Genomic DNA, 23,024 nt, shown 5'->3' with positions numbered 1-23,024 from the left:
ACTGTTAACATAAAGACAAAATTTGGAGATAGAAAATTAAAGCAAGTTATCATGTCCTAGGACACAATTCATGTTTTTTTTGTTATTCATGTTCCCTGATTTCTCATACCTCAGAAGATATTTAGCCTAGGAGAAGGAATTGACTTTCTAGGAAGTATTATTTTTTAAAGTCAGCCTGCTTTTATCAGGATAATAAAATAATAAAAACAAGATAAATTGAACATAATGGATTTACAGCTTCTGCAATGAGTTTAGTTGCCAAGACAATCAATATGTGAGATCAATGAAGGGGACATGTTTTAATTTTATTATTTCTTATTAGTATGCTGGTATTAAAATTCAAACATGGATGTTTTGATTAATCAAGAAGCTGAATATGGATATCAACTATAAAAATAAATATTTTAAATAGAACACATTTATTCCAAAAGTCTATTGTTGAAATAAATTTTAAAAATCATTATTCATTATAGCACTTTTAAAAAGAAGACGTATTAAAGATCATCTTTGTTCTGCAAAAGTAAATTAACTGTGTAAGATTAGGAACTAATTAGTGATAGAACTGGGCCTAAAACCCTGCTGGCCTCATTCAAATGCAGACTCTTGTTACAGCACCATGGTGCCTTCTAATCCCACTACCAAGCACACTGTGGTCAAAACACGTTAACTTCCTCCTTCCAGGAGATGTTCATTTAGTGTAAATGAAACCAACAGTGTTTCATTTTCATATTCCTCATTTTCTTTCTTTATCATAGTTCCTTGTATGGAGCTATGGCTCTAATTTATTACATTATGAACCAGTTTTTGTTTGCTTAAATTTTTAGATAGCCTTATTAATGTCTTCATTCTATTTATATGTCTGATTTGTTCATTAAGAACTATTAAGGGGTGGATAGGTTTAAGTATTTGCCCATCATTGGCTGGTATTTTAAAATTTACTTCTGAAACAAAATCCACTTCTGAAATTCCCCTGTAACATTATAGATGCATGATTCTGTAAAATTTTGATTTTCTGCTATGCAAATAATTAACAGTAATAAAATCTAGTTTCAGTTTAGTTTATAACTGTCTCTTACATTAAATTTTCTAGGTTTGGGGATAAGGGTTTTGTCTGTGTTGTATTTGCACCTGTATGATGCTTTGATTGCTTTGATTAAAGCTTTTCAAGTATTGGGATTCAAAACTGTTATTTAAAAAAATCAGTAGTCTGTATATTTCTACTTTTATTTCTATTAATAAAACAGACTGAATATACCTTGCCAATTTAAAGAAATTTCTTTGAGAAACAACTGACTGTTTTCCTTGATTTCAGGATTGAAAATACATGTATCTCTTACTGTTCCTTTTGTTTTTCTTGACATATCAGTTAAAAATCTTTGCTTTCATCCTCCTTTGTTTATTCTTTAAATCTATTTTCAGACGTTTCTCCTTTTCCTTTCTGTTGTTTGGTCTCTTCTCTGTCTTGCTCTTCCCTATTCAGACACATCCTCTCTCTCCCCTTTCCATTTGCTTTGACTAGACTAACACATATTAATGAATATCCACAAAGGGACAAAAAGAGGCTGGAGGAGCAGGGTGAGATGGAGAAGCGAGGTGCTAGCAAAATCAAATCTGAAATAAAGGATGAGAAGAGTGTAGATGGAAAAAATGGAAAAAATGGGGAAGAAAAGATGAAACAATGGAAAAGTGTAATTTTCATAACTTAAAACTTCAGAGTATATATGTATGACTTTTTTCATCTTCATGAGATTGATTTGTTCATTCATTCAACATTTAATAAATATATAACAAGCACCCAGTGTGGGCCAGCTGTAATCAAATTGCTGGGAAGATAGCAATTAAAAACAAGCTAACAAGCCAAAACCAGCCTTCATGGAGCCTATATTCTGGTAGGTAAAGCTGTCATTTTAAAATGGTGCTTTATATTGCTTGTGAATATTCTTGTTTCAGAAGTGAGAGCAAAAGGAACAGATTTTTCAAAGAAAATTATGTCTTGCATATATTAAATTTGTCTGACTAGGAAGAGTTATGTCAGTAAAGCAATTAGATACATGGGTTGTGATTTGGGGAAAAAAGCTGAATTAGAAATCTGTACTTGTAAATCATCAACAAGTATGCAATCATTGGTGATGTTGATACTGATGAAATCAACCTAAAGGTGGAACAAAAAGGACCAAAAATAGTGACTTAAAAAAACAATTTAGAAAAAATCTCAGAACACGAAACAGAATGTTAAATTGTCACAGGAGAGAGCTTATGCCCTTGAATCAAGGGAAAATAGAGTTCACAGGAGCCAGTGGCCGGCAGTGTCACACTTTTATGACAGACCTGGAAGGTAACGTCAAGGGTGACTTTGGTGGCAGTATTATCAGTGAAACTATTGAGAAAATCATTTCTGCTTTATTCTCTGTAGTGCATGCCTCATTAAATACATTATTAAAGCTTTAAGATGAATTTTATTAATTGGCATGTCACATCCAATGAAAAGGATGCTAGTTTTTTGTGTTGTTTGATCTTTCATAAGGATTTGAACAGTCATATGTATCAAGAGTAAAAAACAAAAACAACAACAACGAAAAGAACAGAGGGAGAAATAGAAAAACAAAGGAAAACAAACAAACAAACACCGAGATTATAGGCTAAAGGAAAACTCACAGAGGGAGGTCAATTGGGGGAGGGAATGCCGTCCAGCAAGTGGCTGGAAAGGTTAATAAACACTTTCAAAGAAGACCACACATATTTTTCTTTCTCTTTAAAGAATAGAGTTTAGCCTTGTTCCTCGAACTCAAAGAAAGAAAGTTTGGGTAAGTCTCATTTTGTATGTGCTCGGTTTTACACTTCTGTTGGAGAAAGAATTGTGGTGAAATTAGTCTGGAGGTTTTGTGCAGAATGGATTAGAGAGTGAGACTGGAGGTGGATGATGATAGAGGCCAGACCAAGGGAAAAGCCACAGAATGAAAGGGTGCAACTGACTCAAGGGAACATGGACAAGAAGAACTGATAAGGCACACATATCATATTAGTTCTGAGGGAGAAGGGAACGTCTAGACTCAAGGTGCTTTCATGTGCTTGAGTGATAAAGAGAATAGAGAAACAGGAACGGCAGGAGAAGGTGCTGGGTAAAGGAAAAAATGTCTTATTTTAGACATTTTGAGTTTGAAGTGACACTAAGACACCATATGGGGATGAAAATAGACAATCAGAAGTGAGGGACTGAAATAAGTAGAGAGGGCAAAGGTTCAGCACGGGAGCTTTGTAGATGCCCAAATTGATGTAATTGGAGGGAGGAGAGTCAGAAAAAGGGAGAGAAGAAGGGTAATTTGGATCAAATGCTACCTGCTAACTGAATACCTGCTATTCATTTTTCAAAAAAAAAAAAAAAACCTTTCCTGACCTTCAAAAAAGATGGTGTTATTTGTAAGTGTCTCTACCTGAGATTTTAAACATTCTCAATTCGTGGTGTTTGTAGTGTCCCAGTAATTTCTCCTCATGGTGTCTCCAAGTCAAAAGAAACACCTAGCACTTTTAAGTTAATGGATGTCACTGTGTTTTCTGTTGAAAGTTTAAAATATCCAGCAATATCCTGTGAGTTTGCTGCCGCTCTGTGAGATGCCTTGGGTCACAGCTTGGAAACTATAGGTTTATGCGATGCTCTCTCATATTTTTTTTTCTTTTTTCTCTATTGAAGTGTTTATGGCACTCTATTATAATTGCTTCTGTAATTATCTGTCTTTCTGATTGGACTGAGTCTGCAAACTACACAAGGAAAGAACCATTTCCATCTTGTTCCTCATTGAATCTGCCTTGCCCAGCCATGGCGAATGGCTTGTGGCATGTGTTCTGTAACTAGCTGTTGAATTAATTCCAGTTATGAGGGGAGTAATCTTATTTGTCTTTATATACAGTGCTGATTTATCTGCATCTATTTTTCAAATCCTAAATTATTTTCTGGCATATTTCTTTTAGTAGAATTATTCTAATGATCTATGTGAAATGTGTTGACAACATATGAGTAGTATGAATGCAAATGCTAAAAGGGGGTTTCTTCTTTAGTTCTGCCTAAGAGGGGAAAGGGTTTAAAAGAATAATCAGTTTGGGTAACTGTTAAGGGTGATTTAGAGGAGATGAGAATAATAACTATAACAATAGTTAATGTTAATATAATGTGGTTACTAATTCTATTCTCCCAACAGCTGTAGGAGGCATGATGCGTAACCAAATACCACAAAGTTAGTAGCTTAAGACAGTCATTTATTATTTTTCACAGTTATGTGGGTTGTCTGATTCATTCTTCTGTTCTATGTGATGCTGGCTGCAAGATGCTGGGACATCTGCAGTCTCCTCAGAGCTTGATTGGGCTGGAATGTCTAAGAGGGCTCAGTTGATGCTGGGTGATGGCTGTGAGCTTAGCTGAGACTCCGCGCCAGAATTCCCAGGTGTGGCCTCTGCATGGAATTTGAACTTTTCATAGCATGGCGATTGGACTTGGTCAGGGGACATCCCCAGAGCAAGTGATCTTAGAGATTAAGGCAACAGTCACAAAGTTTCTTATGATCTAGCTTCGGAAATGGGAGAAATTCACTTCTGTTACATTGTACTTGCAAAGCCAAGTCACTCAAGCTAGCCCAGCTTCAAGGAGGGGGAATTAGATTCTATGTTTCCATGTAATAGGCAGCATGCATATACAGAAAGGGGATGAATTGAGATCTTTGACTATTACCAAATGTAGGTACTATTACTTTTCTTACTAGGATTGAGGCAATTGATTTACAGAGAGGCTAGTAACTTAATTTGATAGTGGATAAGTGCAATGGCCAGTATTAGTACTTAGAGAATTTGCTCCCAAGAGTTTGTGTCTTTAATCACAACCAAGTATTGCCTCAGCCTCTAGCAATACTGTTCATTCTCATATATGATTACACAAACACACACACACACATACACACACACTTAGCATATTTAGAGGTCATGATGCTAATGATGATATTGACTATAATCATCATAATTTGTTTTTGACGAGTTCATTAGAATTCACATTCATTATTTTATTTACTCATGAGATGAATTTCTCCTTCAATTGTTTAATTTTGAAATAATTTTACATTTACAAAAGCATTGCAAAGATAGTACAGAAACTTGGATTGTACACTTAAACCAGCTTCCTCTAATGTTTACATAACCATCATACATTAATCAAAATTAATACATTAACATAGATATAATAATCTCCAATTAACTACAGACTTTACTTGGATTTGCTAATGTTACCTACTAATTATCTGCTAATGTCACTTAATGTTCTAGGATACAATCCAAGAAACTACTGTTGCATTAGTTTCCTACAAGCTGTGACAGTGTTTCCATATTTCTTTGTTTTACATGATCTGACACTTTTGAAGAATACTAGTCATGTATTTTGTAGAATTGCCCTCATTTTGTGTTTGTCTGATATTCTCTCATGATTAGAATGGGATTATAGATTTGGGGGAAGACTAGGACAAAAGTGATGTGCCTCTCTCATCACTTCATATCCAGAAGCACATATTATCCACCTTATTTATTACTGGGAATATTAATATTGATCACTTGGCTAAGGTGTTGTCTACTAGGTTACTTCACTATGAAGTTACTATTTTTCCCGTTTCAAACTATGTATGTTAAAAAAGTGAAACATTCTGTCTATACTACACTTTTAAAGGAGGTGATAAGCTCCACTTCCTAGAAGAAGGGATATCAAAAAATTTGTGGACATATGTTAATACTACCATTGTAATTGGTAGATATTTCAGAGAGATACTCTGAGGCTATGCAAATAGAATGATTCTCATAAAATGAATTTGAGTCTTTATTTTTCTCCTCTGATTTGAAGTTTTTGTTACAAAATTTATTTTTCTTTTTTTTGTCTGTAAATATTGTGATATAATGTGACAAAATGGAAATCCATAAAATATTGCCAATAATTCTTATCAATCTATATAAATTCAAATACAATCCGTTTCCCAATTAAAGTATAAAACATTTAAATGAGACAATTCATTTATTCCATTTACTAGCTCTGCCTTAAGGAATTGAATCAAAGTATGCATTCATTTTATTTAATTATATCAAAGCATATAATTTGGCACAAATAAATAATAGGCTTTAATATTATGCTTTGAAAATTTTGCATCGTTTTAAGTTGTATGTTAAGCTCCTTTCATATTATTTAACTTGGTATTCCACAAATACTGAATTTCCTCACTAATTTAATTTATGAAATATTGAAGTCAAAAGGATTAAAAGAATTTCTGATGAAAATGGAGAAAAATATAACATCATGAATAATTCACAATTGTTCTATTCCTTTATCCATTACTTTTAAAAAAATTATTGGCAAAATTAATGTGACTTAATAGGAAACAAATTCTATTAGAGTTAAGTTTCTTATGTAGATGAAAATAGGGTGACAAGGCAGTGCCCGATTATTTAATAATTTATGTGTATGTTTAGAATCCTTACTATTATGACAAAGGCAAAAAATTTTTTAAATTACTTTTTTAAAAAAGTTAATTCAAAACATTTCTCATTTTGATAAACAAAACAAGGTCAGAAGCAAATTAAATAAACTATCATTAAACTGGAACATTTTGAAAATAATTTAATAGCATTACTTTATGAGTTTTGCTCCATCGTTGCTAATAACTTATGACAATAAATTTTTTTCAGATTTCTAGTACAGATATAGATATTACCATGTCTGTGTTAATTTTACTCAGTGTATTGACAACAAAATAATCTTAAATATTTATTTTAAAATGATGGTATATAAAGAGTATTTTAGTAGTTCAAACGGTAACATCGTATATTAAAGAAAGAAATGAGAATAATTATTTTCACTACTTAATTTTGACATTTATTTATTAATAAGATCTATTTATTAAGCTATGTCCAATAAATAATGTAATTTATACTACTTATGGAATGTAAGTAGTTTAAATGTATAAGGTAGTAACAACTTATCTATAATTTCCATGACTTGTCTTTCTACTAGTTAATCGGATGTAATAAACTGACATAAACTGGAGAGTATAGCTGCATTTGAGTTTTATTAATTTGCTGCATTGTATTAAAAAGGACCATCAAGAAAACAATGATGAACAAAGCATTATTTCCATCTTTGAAAAACATATTAGAGATATGTAAGGGGAGGAAGACATGACGTAGCACCTTTACTTTACAGGGCTGAGTATAATTTCCTTTGTATTCTTTCAGTTGAGATTTTAGAGAGATTCTGCATAAAGGTGACTTTTTTGTAGGAACCTTCAAGGATGATTAAGATTTTGAAGGGTGAAAGTAGTTGATGTGATATTCCATAATGAAAAATAGCCCCAGCAAAAGCCTAGGTGGGTGAGGGAAAAAAATCGTTGAGAAACACAGAGATATTCTCCTTGTTTATCCTAGAGTATATGGAAGAATGGTCTGTGAAATAAAATTGGGGTTAGATAATGGGAAAATTTTAGCCTAAACTTTTTAGAGTTTAGCAGAAAATTGATAATAATAACAATGCTGTGATTATTATAGCCAACACTTATAGAGCCTTACCATGATTCAGTCTTGCAAGAATCCAATGAGATAGACACCATTATTATTTTTACATTTTATGGTTGAGAAACCTGAGGTTTCAAGATATTTTAGGACTTACCCTTTCTGCTCATGATCACTGTGCTAGACGACCTTTGAATCTTTATGAAAATGTGTTATATTATAAAACCGCGCTTTAAAAAGGGATCCAGAAATGTATACTGGAGGAAATATTTGTGGTAATTGAATATTATAATGAAGGTCTCATGAGTATACATTCAAAGGTAAACTTTTAGACAGGACATTTGCAGAGGACTTTGGCACAGGAGAGTCATCCCAATGGCCATGTTATATAGCATGCCCAAAGTTCCACAGCCTTTAGAAATGTGAAATAAATCTCAAATGAATGATCAAGATTGTGAACTTTTAAAATGTGAATAATCTGCATAGAGACACTAGTTAAAGCTTTCAAGTGCAGGAAATCAGAGGCAAAAAGAAATCATTGAGGTAATGACCGAATGAAGTGAATGCCCATAGTTAGAAGGCAAAGGAAGGAAAAGATCAAAAGTATCAGAGAACTGTATGGAAGATCACTTGGTGCTGTGAAGTAGAAGTTCAAAAAGGAAGGGGTTTTAGGAAGCTTGACATGGTTGAAGTTGAGAGGGAAGTAATTTCAGATCCAGAAGTAGGGATGTCATTAATGATATATGAAATCTGTTTCCTTCTCTGGCTGCATCTTTTTTGGTCAATGCTACAACAGAAGAGCTCTGGGCGCCCCTCCCTGACACCCCCTTCCCTTCATTTCTTCAGGGCATCCAAACAGACCACTTGGGATTCCTCAGTCCGCCTGGGCCTCTGATAGAAGCATTTGTGTGCTTGTATGATCTTATTTTCGCATGGTGGGTGTTGTTTGAGTCGTGTTATTAAAACCAAAGAAATTAATGTGAACGTTATCTTTTTTGTTCTATTTTTTTTTTATTACTGTGCCTGAGGCCCTTTGCTTCATTTATAGGCTGCTTTTATTCATCTCTGAGTTATTTGGTCTTGTTGGTGATGAACTATGTATTTCATTTCCTGCCTCTCCTGATACCTTGCCCTTCTAATTGATGGATCATATACTTTCTAAGGCTCCTAAATTCCTCCACCACAAGTTTATCTTTTCTACACCTTTTATCATTTAACCTGAATAATCTGAGTAGACAGAATTCAGGATTTGGCTTAATCCTACCATTAGGAAGTTTCTATATTCATCCAATAAAATATAATATTATTATAGATGGGTGATCACAAATTCACTTATTTTGGAGATAGAGAACACACTGGGGACCGATTGTTAAATTAGTTTTCTTGCTTCTCTAAAGCACTGTAGTGTCCAGATATTTTAGGTATTATTCAGAAAACACTGGCTAATTTGTGTAGTGGAAATTCAAATTGTCATAAACATTAAGATACATTTTAAAATAAGTTACATGGTTATTGAGACACATGAAATCATTAAGCGAAAACTATAAAATAGGTAAATATAGGTTTGAATATGCATGTGTTGAACGTGACGCACTGTGTTATGCTATTTAAGTGTCTCCATAACTGCATGATAGCCGTTCATGAATTCCACAGATATTTGTTGAGTGTCTACTCTGTGCCAAGCACTTGGGATGAACAAAAGAGACAGAAAACTGTGCTCTTGTACATATGCACTTCCTTTTGCGGAGCAAGAAATCAGAAGCTCATGCAAGTGATTTATTAAAAGTTAATGCCTGGGCCCGGCATAGTGGCTCATGCCTCCAATCCCAGCACTTTGAGAGGCCGAGGCAGGTGGATCACCTGAGGTCAGGAGTTCCAGACCAGCCTGGCCAATATGGAAAAACCCCATCTGAACTAAAAATACAAAAATCAGCTGGGCGTGGGGGCAGGCACCTGTAATCCCAGCTACTTGGGAGGCTGAGGCAAGAGAATCCCTTGAACCTGGGAGGTGGAGGTTGCAGTGAGCCGAGATCACGCCATGCCACTTCAGTCCAGCCTGGGCAACAGAGCAAGACTCCATTTCAAAAAAAAAAAAAGTTAACACATGAATTAAAATACTAATTTTTTCTGACTTTAAACTATTTTTTTTTCACTGAGCATACTGCTACCTCCGAGTTACTGTAAATTATTATAGTTATATTACCCTTTTCAAAATGAATACATGTGTATTATCTTCTCTGGACAAAGTCATTCTTTTCATAAAGCACATTAATTTTGAACTTATAGTTATTATTCTCTTATCTCCTTTTAATATTTTACCCTCATATTTCCTTACTCAGGATATACGTAGTGCTAACCTTTTAGGTAACAATCACGCTACCAACAGGTGGGCGTATCTGTTGCCAAAGGGAAAAACTAAGTGCAGATATGTTAATTTTTATTGTGCTTCATAGAAAAGCTTTTTGCTATTATTATTTTTAATGTGTTAACTGACCTTCAGTGTTTGCCTCTAGAGATGCGTGGAGCAGACTGTCCCTAATTTTGCTTGGTGATAGTAGAGCATATTCTTCAGAGCCATGAAACCTGAAAAGCTGTGGTAGAACAGTACCAAGAAGGCAAACACATGTTCATGTTGCCCCATACGAAACCCGCTGACTGAACTGGAAACCACGTGAATGCTATTCATTACACTCACTATTCAATATTGACAGTATAGCCTAAGTTCTTCTGTGAAATATAACGTGCTTTGGAAAAGAATGACGTAAATCTGCGTTGATTGAGGAGGATGTCTAGTATACATTATAAAGCTGAAACAAAATGGAAATTGCTCTAGACATGCATGAGAGTTTTAAAATATTTTTATTGGTCAGATGATATTCATAAAGACTTCCACATCAAATGGGTAACGATGATTGCATCAAGCAGGGTGAGATTTAAACAGGCACTATGGTGAGAAACTGCAGTGCTCACAGGATAGATAAAGAACAAGAGTGGGTGAGGCAGAATAAAGAAAGCATGGAGCCACTCTCTCATCATTTCCATAAGCATTTCTGGGAACTGGATAGCTTACTAGCAATTATTCTTTTTTTTCTGGAATATCATTTTGTAATACATATTTTACCTCAATTACCAACAAATGTTATACAATAAATTTGTAAAAAATTAGTAAATTTTATTCCAACTGTATAATTGATATATATGCTTATGTATTATACTTATATGTATAATTATATAGTAATTCACAAGCTATCAATATGTGATTATATTATTGATATATCCATATATTACAATTACATAATATGTAATGTTTTATTGTATATAGTAATTATGTTATTTTATATATTTAGTAGATATACATGTTATTAAGGAGATAAAGTCATTAGGTAATTATAGTCATCTATGTCATAGGCAGTAGAAAAATTTGAGGTATCTTTAATAAGGAAAAAACTATGTTGTTTGAGTTTTCTTCTATCCTACAGAGTTTTCTTTTTCTTTCTTTTTTTGTTGGATACAGAGTCTTGCTCTGTTGCCAGGCTGGAGTGCAGTGCTGCGATCTCCCCTCACTGCAACCTCCACCTCCCAGGTTCAAGCGATTCTCCTGCCTCAGCCTCCCAAGTAGCTGGGACTACAGGTGCACGCCACCACGCCCAGCTAATTTTTGTATTTTTAGTAGAGACGGGGCTTCACCTTGTCGGCCAGGATGGTTTCAATCTCTTGACCTTGTGATCTGCCTGCCTCAGCCTCCCAAAGTGGGAGGCATGAGCCACCGCACCCAGGTCCCCTACAGAGTTTTCTTTGTCATCATGGACCTGGGCTATTAGATGAATGCCAGTGACAGAAACCAAACTTGAATTTTAAATAGTAGTACCCAACTCTATTAATATCAGTCTAATATTTGTAGCCTAGATCTAAATGCTTCAGCCTTCCTTAGGATAATTTTTCCCACAGAAAACATTAATCCCATAAGAAAACAGAATTCTGGTGGGCCCAACCTAGTAGTCTTCAAGTTCTACTCTGATATTTTTTAATAAGCATTGTAGAGAGTCGGAGTTGGGAAATGGTGAAAGGTAAGCAGATTACATGCAAATCTGTGCTCCATTATGCTGTGAAATAAATGAGTGATAAATTCTAAAAAAAGTAGTTTGCAGAGTTTCTGCTCTATGAATAGCAAGTGGACTAATTAAAAATATTACTTTAAATGCCAAACTGTTCTTTATGGTTTGATATGTAAATGTTATCAAGGAAAAATAATTCCTATCATATAATCTGAGGGAGTAAAAAAAAATTTTTATTAGTGATTTTTTACAATTGAATAAATTACTATGGTCTTCATAACCTATAGATAACATATTGGGCACATTGTTGATTTCTAATAACATTGAAGAGAAGTTTGAAAATTATAGTTTCTCAAATTCATTTATGCTAATTTAATATCCTGTTAGTAAATTAATTATGTTTAAGATTTGGTGTGTTTTGATATTTTCTAGTTAAAAATCGACTGCATTACTAATTATAAAATATAAAGGCTAATCCCATATCTTATAAGTAGATATAACACATTCATTTGTGGACTCTTGTAGAGAATATTTTTATCTTTTTTTTACTAAGTTAATAAAGAAGAGAATGTTCTCTATCTCACAATTACATGTTATATGAAGAGATAACTGCATGTTTAGTATAAATTAATATTAAAAATATTCTACCATTTGTTGAGTACCTTACAATAGGATAAGGACTAAGATATGTAATTTTTTTACTGTCTACTCTGTATTATAATAATAATAAATAGATAATAATAAACAGGTGTGCCAAGGTTCTGAAAGGCTGAGTGCTATTTTTCATGAAGACAGTAAATAAAACCTATGATCTTTATTATCTCTAGTTAATATGTCAGGACCTTACTCACAATGGTCCCATAGCTAGTTATTGCCAGAACTGGGATTCAAACACCAAATTATTCTCCTCCAAAGCCTATGTACGTTTGCGTAACAACAGTATACCTCACTATCTTGCATTTACTTACTATCTTCCCTACTACAATCTTCCTTTGCACATGCATTCTTAATAATTATTTCAGTGGTCTAAAATTAAATTTGGAATTTATAAATGTCTGTTATTAAAATACGTGCACACACCCATGTGTGTATAAAATGTTTGTTTCTTTGCTTTTTGCAAAGATTGTATTTTCTTTATACAGGGCTTGCTGTTGGACTTTGATTTGCATACGTAGGCCTTGACACTATGAGATTTGGAGACTTACCTCACTATTGGTTTCGCCGTTTCAATGTATATGAATTTATTTTCCCTTTGTTCTCAGGGGCTCCACTTATTTTATACACCTCTTCCTTTGTATATATTAAAATGTAACAGGGTATTTCAAAAATCATGGTGGGGGTTCGATAAATAATGTGTAAGTGTGAAATTGAATAATAACATTTAGTAGGGACATTAAAACTTCGCTAGGAAAAACATATGAAACTAAATATTATTTAAGTAGGGATTCTTACTTTGCCTGTTCATGAAACTGATTTCCCGGGGCAGCTTCTTCGTTGTTGCTAACCCTTGTCATGCTTCCAAGATCAATGGTTGAATATATTAGAGACTGAACAAGTTAAAATATGCCCAGAGATCCCTTGCACACCTGACTTTTTTGGCAGCAGCTCAAGTTTTGACATCATGAATCAGCACAGTTTGCTCTTTCAGTCTGAGCTTCTGTTCCTCCTTCCTGATTCCCTTCCTCATGTCAAGGTTGTGGCTAGGCCTTTGTTTGGAAGCCAAGTGGCAAGATGCACTTGCTCTTACTGTCAGTTACATGAAAAAGGCACATTAACCTAATTTTCCATAGAATTTACATATAAATTGACTTAACACAGGGGGTAAGTCAGTTAAAAATGGGAGACATTTAGGATAGACTCAGTATAATATTGAATTGAAATTTTTCTCTAAGAAAGTTTTATTAAGGGTCTTGCCATAGATCTCTTTTTGAAAAAGTCTTTGCTCATCGATGTGTTATCTCTTTTATTGTCCCTTTAAAAAAATCTGGTTTCAAGTTCTTGCAATTTTTATGGAAATTCTCACACCACAAATTAATAGTGATGTCAGGTATATTGTGTCCTTGGCTTTTTATAATCGAAGGTTTTCCAGAATTTAGTGTCTTTTGAAATTTTTGTTTTTTTCTCAAGGTTTCCTGTTTCATATTCTAGTCAACACAGAATAAAATACAACCTCCCCTTTTGTGCTTTCATTCCATTGGGCTGATTTATAGATTATAACTTGGATTTCCGCAGCATGTTGATTCAAGGTGGTAGAGAAAAATGGCTCTGCTGTAATAAACATTTAATTGGCTTATCTGAAAAGAGTAGACTATTTTTGGAGTATATTTATATGACTTGCTTTATATTAATTTGTGGACTTGTTTATACCACCAGAAATTTTCCTGATTTCTTCCTTTTAATGGTTTTGACAATTAGTAGGTAGTCCTTTAAGGGAATATGAAAGCAAGGCATTTGGAAGGAAGCTGCCATTTTTCCCTTCTGCTCTATCAAATTTGCCATTTTTTTTACTTGATTTTGAAATGCAAAATAACTAATAGTGGATAGGTAAGGATTAAAAATTATTAGCAGAATGAAACAACATTTGAGTTAATGGAAAAATCTAGGGTTTTTAGTGAAATTCTGAATATATATGCTAAACAACATTCCTCACATCCGTTTTGTTGGGCATGACTTTGGAGAAACACCACTATAGAAACGTTCTTTTTATATCTTCAAAACAGAGAAAACACTTTGTCCTTTCCCATTTGTGTCTTTCAGCCCTACAAAATATCTGGGATCTTCATCAGATCTGTGTTTTATACCGGACTGAGTCTAGATTTTTTAATTTTCTGAAATTTTATTAGGTTAAAATTGTTTATTTGATACGGAGATATTGCTCTCAACTGCAAACATTTTGGAGATGCTTCTTCTATATAGCCTTGCAGTATTCTAGAGCAATTATAAATACTTCCAAAGATTTCTGCCTAAATTTACACTGATATGGTTGTGAACCTTCTAAGCCATGGTAGATTTTACACACTAAAAATAAAAATGTTAGCACTACATACATCTGTTCACCTTATATCCTGATATTATTGTACATCCATATTGACTAATATTTTAGTCAAAATTTTGGGATCATCTGGTTTATTTAGAAACAAAAAGTATTTTATGGAAATTCTTTAAAAACAATGAATGGACACACAAAATGTTTAAGAATTTTTTTTATATAGCATCAGTATTATGAAGTGAGAGATAGAAAATAACTGTTTTGCTTAAGTTTTTATAGTGATTTGTTAAGTTTCCCAGGAAAAATGTCCTTCATTAGACAGCCATGACTGAGTTTTTAACTGATTAATTGTAGTTTAATGATGTAATGTTGACATTAACATGTATTCTTTGCTCTGTTGTTCAATTGTGACAAGGATCTTACCATTATATACAAGACTCTTCATTGAATAAAATATTTGTGAAATTCACTTATGACTTATTTTATCTAATAAACTCAGTGGCTGATTGTTTTTAGTTTCTCTTAAGAATGTATGTATTGTTGGATTCTATGCCAAAATAAAATATTGGAAGTTTTTCGTAAAACAGAGGTGAGTTTGATTGTTTTATTATTTTACTGAGTTAAATTAATATCCTCATACTTCAACGTTAGTATTAAAGATTAGAGGGGAGAGGAATCTAATGACTTACAGTATTTGAAGGATTTAGATTTTATACAAATAAGATTAATATGCTTATTAATATTTTTAAATAATTAGCAGGATGAGTTACATTAGATATGATGTTATTAATCTAAGAGTTAATTACTGAGCATTTTAGAGACCTTTGGTTCGGAAGACAGAAACAAAAAATAAATTCAAATACAAATTTGCTTCTCACTGGACTTGATACACATTAAAGTCTCACTGGACTTGATAGACACTTCATACTTTTACTGAACAAACATCTAAGGTAAAAGCAGCGATATTAACAGAACAGTGGTCTATGAAACTTGATTGTCCTTAATGGACACTAGAGAACTGGGATTTTGAATTTTCCTGATGAATCTCAAGCTGTCTTGGGTAAAAAACTTGATAGAACTGGGTTTTATGAATTTGATGTGTTGATTAATGAAATAGAATTTTATTTACTCTTCCATTTAATTTATTTGGAAGGATGTATTTTTTTAATATTTATGAAATGGTATATCATTTTGGTTTGACAGTTTGTGTATTGAAAATTTTCCTTTCTATTTTTAAAAACAGTCTTTGTTCTTAAGACTTTGCATATACTGAAATGAGAGCTCGGGCAAGCCTTTTGTCTGGAGATGCCTATAGCTTCTACACTAGCTATTGCTGTGTTTCTATAGAAACTGTGCAGGACTCTGAGGTATACAGGTTTTATGTACAGTGATAGCCAATCCTTTTCTCTCCCCATTCAAATTGTTAACATATAATTGTGCTTCTGTTATTTACTAAAGAATACAAATAAAATTTCATTACTTTCTCTCACAAGTGTGCTAATATATACATGTCATTTTGTATCAAAGTAGTATTATTTAGCATTATTCTTATTATTTTTAAAGAGTTTGATAGAAAATCAATATTTATCTTAAGAATCATCCTTTTTTAGCTCTGATTGAGATATTTCTTTAAGTTTGAATGTTGAGATTTTATTTCTTTTTCAATTTCAACCAATCTATGCCAATTAGGTTTTCTTATTTTCTGTTTTTACTGTAAAGATGCAACAGTGAATTCTGGAAATAATTTCAGAGCTAAGCATGTGACCTATTTAAGGCTTTGAGTATATAAGAATAGAGATTTTTCTCCACTGAATCCTGAATGGAATATGCCGATCTTACTCCATGACAGGTCAAAGTGATTTTGGTAATTAAGAAGCCTCACATATAGAAAGTTGTTCCTCTGAAAAACCATTCAACTGTTTTTTAATACGCACTGCAGCCTGTAAACATTAGGCTGGGAAACTTATGTAAACTGATGTTGGATATTTATAAGGGTAGAAGGAATCACCACCAAAACATCATTGGATGAGGTTTTTCAAAACGAAGATTACACAAATTGAAAGGGATTGGTTAATTAAATAATCATAAAAGGCTTTTAGTATGCTGATTTATTCCAATGGCCCTGGCCAAGACCTAAGGTGAATTATTGACCAAGGGGGTCCAGAGGAAATTTTAAATGCTTTGGGTTTTAAGCATGTTACTTTATATTGATTGGACTTGCCCTGCTTCCATTTGATTTCTAAATACTAGATGATTAAGGTTTTTACTCTGTAATGAGTATCTTTCTCTCTCTGTCTCTCTTTGTATTTTGGTGTAAAAAATGTAGGTAGAAAAAGTATGGAAGCCCATGGATGATTGTAATAGATAGAGACAAGGAAGATGGATGCTGAACCCAAGAGAATGTGGAAAGTGAGACTAGAGTGTTCAGTGTGATGTCTCTGCCTTTCCTTTTAATTTTTTTTTCCTCTTTCCTCCAGAGGGAGTGGATAGAAGCCAGTTAGGAAGACCTGAGGCTCAAAACTCAGCAGAATGACAGGAAGGAAGGTTTCCCAGTCTAAAAAGGGATAATGTGAAAATTGGGGTAGTCTCAAGCTCCTTCTTCTGTGATCGATTTGTGACATTTCTGGATGAAACACTGGTAACATTGGATGCGACAGAGCTCTTTGTCAGTGATGCACTCTTGCAAGCATGCAACATTCTTCTCTCACATTGCTCTTCATCCTCCTAACCTCCTAGGACTTCAGCCTTTCCTGAGGCTTTTACTCTAACCAAAGCCTCTTTCAAAGTGGCATGTTCTCGGGATTCCTTCTCTTTCCAATTTCAAAATGCTATTTACTGGAGGATAAAAATAGGAGCAGTATCCTATTTGAAATTACTGATAATAAATTGTGATTGACAGATACACTGGCCTCATATTAAGGTGTTTGTGGGACAGAATAAATCTATTTACAATAAGAAGGTGTGTAGGAAACATTCCTAAGATACCCTTGTCCTTCCCCTTGTGACTGACCTGGGAGGATCAGCAAATGCGCACTGAGCAGGAGAATGATGGAAGGGGCAATTCCTAGAAATGCACAGGAGAAACTGACAGGACCGAGGGTCAGAAATAAGTCTGTTGGCCTCTCGTATCAAGAAAAATTAATTCAGATTACTGACAAGCAAAATAAAATTCTATACTAAAGCAAGGAAGGTATGGTTTTCACAGAGATTTAGTCAGTGGATTTGATCAGACTATGGCAAGGCAAAGCAGCCCATTGATTGAGAAGAATAAAAGCAGGGATCCTGCCTGCTTTGTTCACCACCCATTGCACATCATTTGCTCGCTCCATGCCTGATGCAGTAATAAACATTTCTGAATTAATGAATAAATAAAATGAGCCATCTATCTGGCTAGTTGTGAGGTAATCATTGGCATTTTACTTTTGTTTTATCTGACTTTTATTTGGATCTTAACTGGATTTTTTATGCTTTTATTCTGTTTTACGTCTTCTAAACATCAAATATAACGTTTATGAAAATTATTATTATTATTTTTTTTTTTTTTTGAGACAGAGTCTCACTCTGTCGCCCAGGCTGGAGTGCAATGCAGCCTCTGCCTCCCGGGTTCAAGTGATTCTCCCGCCTCAGCCTCCTCAGTAGCTGGGACACAGGCGAGTGCCACCATGCCTGGCTAATTTTTGTATTTTTAGTAGAGACGGGGTTTCACCATGTTGGCCAGGAAGGTCTCAATCTCTTGACCTCATGATCCCCCTGTCTCGGCCTCCCAAAGTGCTGGGATTACAGGCAAGAGCCACCGCGCCTGGCCATGAAAATTCTTAAAACTGAAAGTGAAAGCATGGAACGCACTAAAACAGCTGAAGCAGTGGGAGCGACAAAATCCAATTAGAATGTGTCAAAGATTATATGTTCATATTGCAGGGTTGGTAATGGGCAAAAGTCAAGGAAGCAGGAGCTAGGACACTGTGGCCATAATGAAGGTGAGATAGGTTAGGATAGAGAAAATATTTCCTAAAATACCCCATTCTCCCCGCTACAGACATACAGAGGAACGAAGAGGCATTACATATTTGTGACAGGTAACTTCAAAAACCTTGATATTTTCAATAAGTACTTTTCTTGTTATCTGTTTTATTCTCAGAAGGTGCAGGAAGCCACTCTCAGATTAATACTAGTGAATAAGGGATGCACCAAGGATGAAGTAATCATGTTGGCAGAAATCGGCTAGGTTGTTGTGAGTGATCTCTTCTGGGAAGCCTGTGTAGAGATAGTAAAAACAGTCCACACAGGTACCATCGAAGTATATCTGGATATTATGGCCGATTAACCAGTAGAAAGATGTTAGAGATGCTGCTGAGGAAATTGCACTGTGAGGTCATCCATGAGGCGGCAAGATCAGGGCTGGCAGAGATGTTGGAATTCAGTCTTCAGAGACTGGACCCACATGGGAAAATTTTGAAAAGGAAAGTTGCACAAATATAGCACATGTGCAATGCTGAAGGAAGATAACTTGAAGTAGAACAAACAGAAGAAAGTGTGAGAAAGAAGGCTGGACAGTCAAGCAACGGGCAGATCGAACTGGAAGTTATAAGCCTGAAATTCATTCTGAGGCATAAAAAGCCTCTCTGAAAATGTATTACTAACACGAATTATATGGTAAAGTTAGCATTTTGGAAATGTCATTCTGGCTGACAAGAGATGTAATTAAGAGCTAAGAGATTAAAGGTGAGCCAGACTGGCAGCCACAGAGCTGTTAAAAGAATCTAGGTATCGGCCAGGTGCAGTGGCTCACGCGTGTAACCCCAGCACTTTGGGAGGCCAAGGTGGGTGGATCATCTGAGGTCAGGAGTTCGAGACCAGCCTGGCCAACATGGTGAAACCCTGTCTCTACTAAGTACAAAAAACTAGCTGGGCGTGGTGGCACATGCCTGTAATACCAGCTACTTGGGAGGCTGAGGCAGGAGAATTGCTTGAACCTGGGAGGCAGAGGTTGCAGTGAGCTGAGATTGCACTCCAGCCTGGGCAACAAGAGGGAAAACTTCATCTCAAAAAGCAAAACAAAGCAAAAAACTAGGTATCTCTTTTACAATACTGTAACTAAAAGTCATTATAATAGGTCAAACATGCAAAAATAATGATATTATTCACCTTGCTATTCTTCTTCCTGAATATTTTAGTGGAATGTCACATAGGAATAGAATTTAGCCATTTGATGAGACTGCTAATCAATTGAGACTATCTATGATTAGTCTTAACTTTATTCCATGTTTTAATATTTTCTGGACATTAACTTTTCCAATGGAACAAAAGCTAAGAAATATATAATGGAATGAAAGCAGTTAGCAGGCAAGTTTAGCATTTACTGTAAGGGTAGTAAGACATAGACAGAAAGAAATAAGATGTGGGAATATATCATTTATTTGGTAGATAGTAGACTCTTGAGTATCATCCTGGCTCCTCTCGCAATCTAATGGTGTAAAAGTTGGCTGGCATACAACCCTGGGTTCCTAGGCCTGGCAGAGACCTCATTCGGGGGTGTTTGGATCATTGACCATGGAGCGCATATGAGTCACAGGGGGGCCCTGGGCAGAAGGGTCCATTGATTTGTATCCCTGACATGAGGAGTCACAGGGAGGCCCTGGGCAAAAGGGTCCATTGATTTGTTTCCCTGAACTCACCTGGATATTTTGCACAAAGTTTTTGCTAATCTGATTGCTCATTTTCTCCCAACTTCAAACCCAGATAGGCCTTTGTGTTTAAATCAATTATACATCCTAGAATTGTTTCTGGGCATTTTTTTTCATTTAATAATATAGAGTAAGGTAAATTAGGCCTGTTTTCTCAATGGGGCTTAGAAAGATTATGTGGTTTATCCATATTCACATTGCTACTCATTTGAAATCTTTCATTGAAAAGTCAAGATTTAAACCCAAGGTTGTTTGAACTAATATGCAACTGTGGTTAATAAACTACCTTTCAATTGACATTTTATTATTGAGGGTGAAAATAGATATTCCTAAAAACTAAGTTTCAGATAGTACCTATTTATTTATTTATTTATTTTGAGACAGAGTCTCACTCTGTTGCCCAGGCTGGAGTGCAGTGGTGGAATCTCGGCTCTCTGCAACCTCCGCCTCCCGGGTTCAAGCGATTCTCCTGCCTCAGCCTCCTGAATAGCTGGGATTACAGGCGCCCACCACCACGCCCAGCTAATTTTGGTGTTTTTGTAGAGATGGAGTTTCACCTTGTTGGCCAGGCTGGTCTTGAACTTCTGACCTCCAGTGATCCACCCACCTCGACCTCCCAAACTGCTGAGATTACAGATGTGAGCCACCGTACCCGGCCAGGATAGTACCTTATTTTCTAATCTTGCACTACACATTAATGTCTATATTTATCTTTAAATATTTATGTTCAGAATGATACATAGTGCCAGATATTTCAATTCAACTTTGGTGATACATGTGAAGTATAGCCTATTATATAATAAAAACTAAAAATGTATAAACTACTCTTATAAGGAGCAAATGAACTTTCTAGGCAATGCATCATTTTTTCCTTTTTTTAACTTAACCTTCACTATTTCTCCTCATCTTGCTTGAGTTAGTCACTATACTGAATTATTATTATTTTTTTAGTTTTTATTCTCTTTTCTGTTTGCTCTAACAATCCCTAAGCTCCCAAGAAACACCTTGAATCTCTCCAACAAGCTACGTCATTTTCCCGTATTTGTAATAAATGGCATCCAAGACATCTTCTATGGAAAGAATCTATTCTTTCAGTGAAAGAAATGTAGATGGCATAATCTGTCTAATCAGTGACACAAAACTGATATATTTCCTTCTTAGAATGCTTTGCACTCTCTTATACAATATTCACAGTCTAAAACTAGAGTTTTAAAAAAATCCCTTGGAACATTTCATATAATTTCCCTATCTTAATCAGGTGAAAGCTTTTTCTTAGAATTTTAGTTGTCAAATTGAGCATCATCATGTTGTAATTAAGTAGTAATTCAAAATCAGAGGTAATTAAAACAAATTCTTCCCCTTTCTAGATAAACATGAACCATATTGTTCTTAATAGAAGTTCCAATTTCGTTGTGTTTTCTCCTCAGTTTTAGGGGTGAACTACTATCTGTTTTGATAAATGCTAAACTAAATGCAGCAGCCTCTAAATCTCTGAAGAATATGTTATCTGCTTGAATCTCCCAAGCAGGCAACCTGATTTTTCAGTGTAGGTATCTGTAATATGTGGCATCTAAGACATCTTCTATATAAAGAATTTATAGTTTCTCCCAGTGCCAGAAACCTGGAGGCCTTGGGATGTTCTAGAGTGAAACCACCCACTCAACATCCGCATTATAACTCTGACTTCATAGGTGACAATCCTGTGTCTGCTGAATATATTTAAGGAAATTCAAACTCTCTAGCTAGTAATGGAATGCAGACAGGAGAAAAAATGTTTATAAAACTCCTAAAATGCATTACTGCCCAGTGGCTGAAGCCATAACTACAGCCACATATTTTATTAGATGGTGCACAATTGGTGTGTAGTTACTTTTATTAAAAGTCTCCTAAAAAAAGTGAAATGTGAAAAAACTTTCCTCTAAAAAAATCTGTTTTCTAAAACATGCTGGATTTCTGGTTAAAACAATGGACAAAGAATTCATCAAGGATTTCTCCACGTTTTAATGGTAAAGCTGCCCAGTCAGGGGTTTCTGAATTTGGCAAAGATTTGCTGTACGTAGTGCAATCACATTTTCTTTGGCCAGGTTACAAGCAGTTTTCATGTATAGAGAAATCATCTTCCTGTCCCCCACAGGAGTGTCACCTTCTCACAACATATGTAGCTCTACTCTGCCAAAAATGGGGCAGATTTTGAATCTTGGCTTTCAAGAGCTATTCCATCTGTGGCTCATGATCTTTTCTATAAACTCTCTAACTTCTTTGAAAAGAATAGTATGTATCTTCAGGAGAACTGATGTGCCCACTGAATATTTAAACAGGACTGATAGCTTTTATTTCAGGAAAATGCGCTAGACTCATTAATAATAAAATGGAAGAAGTGAAAGAGCAGTAGTCCTTACGTTTTACTGCATACCCTTTCATGTCCTGAAAGGCAATGGCTGAAACAAAGGATTGGCTCATTAACTGCCGAAAAGTTTATGATTAGAGGGGAAACTCAGAGGTAAAGAGTAAGTGGAGGCCAGGCGTGGTGGCTTACACCTGCAAACCCAGCACTTTAGGAGGCCGAGGCAGGCAGATCATCTGAGGTCAGGAGTTCAAGACCAGCCTGGCCAAAATGGTGAAACCCTGTTCCTACTAAAAATGCAAAAATTAGCCGGGCATGGTGGCAGTCGCCTGTAATTCCAGCTACTCGGGAGGATGAGGCAGGAGAATTGCTTGAACCTGGGAGGTGGAGGTTGCAGTGAGCAGAGATCATGCTACTGCACTCCAGCC

At 35.1% G+C, this 23,024-nt stretch overlaps 1 protein-coding gene across 4 annotated transcripts in view; it reads left to right on the top strand.

Moving 5' to 3' along the window:
* GPM6A (glycoprotein M6A) overlaps positions 1 to 23,024 on the top strand; it is a 369,432-nt gene that overhangs the window by 212,654 nt on the left and 133,754 nt on the right. The window lies entirely within an intron of this gene.

The sequence above is a fragment of the Pan troglodytes genome, chromosome 3 (assembly GCF_028858775.2).
Source record: "Pan troglodytes isolate AG18354 chromosome 3, NHGRI_mPanTro3-v2.0_pri, whole genome shotgun sequence".
In the NCBI taxonomy this organism is placed as follows: Eukaryota; Metazoa; Chordata; class Mammalia; order Primates; family Hominidae; genus Pan; species Pan troglodytes.
This window is presented reverse-complemented; position numbering and strand designations above follow the sequence as displayed.